The sequence below is a fragment of the Oncorhynchus tshawytscha genome, linkage group LG02, assembly GCF_018296145.1.
Source record: "Oncorhynchus tshawytscha isolate Ot180627B linkage group LG02, Otsh_v2.0, whole genome shotgun sequence".
Lineage (NCBI taxonomy): Eukaryota > Metazoa > Chordata > Actinopteri > Salmoniformes > Salmonidae > Oncorhynchus > Oncorhynchus tshawytscha.
In genome coordinates this window covers 62943912-62947619 of record NC_056430.1, presented here as the reverse complement: position 1 = coordinate 62947619, position 3708 = coordinate 62943912, and positions in this window count along the sequence as shown.

Here is a 3708-nt window from a genome sequence, read left to right as displayed (position 1 = left end):
CAGTTGTTTATGAAAGGATTTAGGTATGAATACTGGGATGTTCTGATATAGGTAGAGCAGTTGTGGGAGGATGGCATTAATTCTTCCGAGCAGAGAAATTGGGAGAGTTCTCCAAAATAGTATGTTTGCCTTGAGTTTTTGCATCAGATAGGGGAAATTCTCTTTAAATAGTAAGGAGTATGACTTAACTGGGAGATGTTCTAGCCAGGAGGTGTTTTGCGACCGTATGGGCATTAATTCACTCTTGTTCCAATGTATTCTGTATCCCGAGAAGGTACCAAACAAATTGATCACATCAAGAATAGCTGGGATACTAGCCTGGGGTTCTGTTACATAGAGGAGGAGTTTTTGCTAAAATCTTTTGGTCTGTATTAAGGAGAGATATTGGTCTGTCTGACCCTATCCCTTCCGGATCTTTACCCTTCTTATGTATAACTGTAATGAACACTTCGTCCAAAGTAGAAGGGAGAGCTCCATCCTCATTGGCCTGAACCAACATTTTGTGCAGGTAGGGAGAGAGCATGTTGCTGAATGTTTTATAGAATTCACCAGGTTAGCCACCTGGGCCCGGGGTCTTGCCACTCTTTAGAGATTTGATTGTTTCTCGAATTTCATCAAGAGATATTTCCTTATTCAGGAAGTTAGAACCTTCCTGGTTCAGGGCAGGAAGATTACAGTCCTCTAAAAATGTTTGCATAATTAAGGGGTCAGGATCCGCTTTAGATGTATATAGAGTCTCATAAAACTGACGGAATCTGTCATTGATGTCTTTGGGGGAAGAGAGTAATTCCCCAGATGCAGATTTAACTTTATGAATCATTCGGTCACTCAAATTTTTTCAAAGTTGTCTGGCGAGTAATTTGTGTGGTTTGTCACCAAACTCAAAATATTTTTGCTTTGCATAGCAATTTTAGCTGAGAGAATCTGTGTTACGGCTTTCTTCCGTCGAAGGAGGGTCAGACCAAAATGCAGCGTGGTTAGTTCCGATACATGTTTAATGAAAATACAAAACACGATCAATACAAAACAACAAACGGAAAATGTGAAAACCTAATACAGCCTGTCTGGTGACAACTAACACAGAGACAGGAACAATCACCCACAAACACACAGTGAAACCCGGGCTACCTAAATATGGTTCCCAATCAGAGACAACGAGAATCACCTGACTCTGATTGAGAACCGCCTCAGGCAGCCATAAACTCTGCTAGAAAACCCCACTAAGCCACAATCCCAAACCTACGAAAAAAAAACCATACATAAACACAACACAAAATAAACCCATGTCACACCCTGGCCTGACCAAATAAATATAGAAAACACAAAATACTAAGACCAGGGCGTGACAATCTGATTATATATTTCTCCATAGATGGATGGCTAGCATTCTCCCTATCCAGTAAGTGAATTTGTCCCTCCAGTTCTTCCAGTTTTCCTCTGTTTTGCATACTCCTGGCAGCCTGAAAGGAGATGATACAGCCTCTCAGATAAGCCTTCAGTGTTTCCCACAATAATGCTGGGGAAGTCTCTGTGGTGTCGTTGGTATCAAAGAAAAATGTAATTTGGTCTTTAAGATATTCACACAATGTTGGTTCTGTGAGGAGCTGAGGATTCAACCTCCAGACCCTCTCGTTTGGTACAATGTCACCCAATCTCAGGGAGAAGGTGAGTGGACTGTGGTCCGAGATTATAATATCATGATACCTCACATTACAGGTATAGGGGAGTAGTCTAGCATCCACCAAAAAGTAGTCAATTCGAGTGTAAACATTGTGAACATGAGAGTTAAAGGAGTATTCCCTAGGGTTAGCGATCCTCCATATATCAAATAAGTTAGAATTTTTTATGTAGGTATTCAAGAATTCGCTTGAATAGGAGATAGGGGTTCGCCGGGTAGAGGATCTATCCAAATATTGGTCTAACACACAGTTAAGGTCCCCTCCAATGACCAGGTTAGTATGGGAGATATCTGGAATCAGGGCAAGGACTCTGTTAAAAAAAGAGTGGTTATCAATGTTTGGCCCATAGATATTTAGTAGAGTTACTGAAGTAGAGTGGATTTCTCCTATTACGATCACAAACCGACCCTCTTTATCCGCAATAGTGGTTTTATGTAGAAAGGGAATTCCTTTCCGTCCAGAATCGCTGTGCCTCTCGTTTTGGCAGAGAAGTTAGAGTGATACACTTGCCCCACCCACCTACAATTAAGTCTGCTATGAGAGTTATTTTTCAGATGAGTTTCTTGCAAAAATATAATATCAGACGAGAGTGCTTTCAAGTGGGCTAGGACCTTGCCTCTCTTAATTGGTTCGTTTAAACCCTTGACATTCCAGGAAGTGAATGTAAGCCCCGCCCTCCTCTCATTTGTAGTTCCTATGGTGGCCTGCATAACATGTAACTTGATAAAAAGGTAAGAAAGCGCACCAAGCCATCACTATCAGCATATGTAGCACCTACACATGTATCCAACCCACCCCTCCCCCCCTGCAAGCACCTTTACTTCCCACCCTGTTCCCCTAATTTCCCCAACACTTACCCCCACATCAACCCACATTTAACAGGCATGCACAAACAGGAGAGAAAAAAATGAAAAATAAAAATAATAAACACATTGTCAGGGCCGATGCCAAAGAAGCACGGCGCGACCTTGAACAAGAGGTAAAACAGGAAGTCCAGGATCAAGTTGCAGAGGGAGGTGTATTGTCCCAGGGTCCTTAGCTTAGTGATGAGCTTTGAGGGCAATGTTGTGCTGAACGCTAAGCTGTAGTCAATGAATAGCATTCTCACATACAGTACACTACTGTTCAAAAGTTTGGGGTCAATTAGAAATGTCCTTGTTTATGAAAGAAAAGCAAATTTTTTGTCCATTAAAATAACATCAAATTGATCAGAAATACAGTGTAGAGATTGTTAATGTTGCAAATTTAAGTTGGTCTAGGGTTTCTGGGATAATGATGTTGATGTGAGACATTTCAAAGCACTTCGTGGCTACAGACGTGAGTGCTACGTGTCAATAGTTATTTAGGCAGACTACCTTAGTTTTCTTTGGCACTGGGACTATGCTGGTCTGCATGAAACATGTTGGTATTTCAGACTCAGACAGGGAGAGGTTGAAAATGTCAGTGAAGCCAGTTGGTCAGCGCATGCTCGGAGTTCACGTGCTGGTAATCTGTCTGAATGTTGACCTGTTTAAAGGTCTTACTCACATCGTCTGTGGAGAGCGTGATCACAAAGTCGTCCGAAGCGAGCATAGAAGTAATTTAGCTCATCTGGTAGGCTCGTGTCACTGGGCAGGTCTCGGCTGTGCTTCCCTTTATAGTCTGTAATAGTTTGCAAGCCCTGACACATCCGACGAGCGTCGGAGCCGGTGTAGTAGGATTTGATCTTAGTCCTGTACTGACGCTTAGTCCTTAGTCCTGTACTGATGTGTTTGATGGTTCGTCAGAGGGCATAGTGGGATTTATTATCCCGCTCCTTGAAAGCGACAGCTCTACCCTTTAGCTCAGTGCGGATGTTGACTGTAATCCATGGCTTCTGGTTGGGGTATGTACATACAGTCACTGTGGAGACAACGTCATCGATGCACTTACTGATGAAGCCAGTGGCTGATGTGATGTACTCCTCAATGACATTGGATGAATCCCAGAACATATTCCAGTCTGTGCAAGCAAAACAGTCCTGTAGCTTAGCATCTGCTTCGTCTGACCA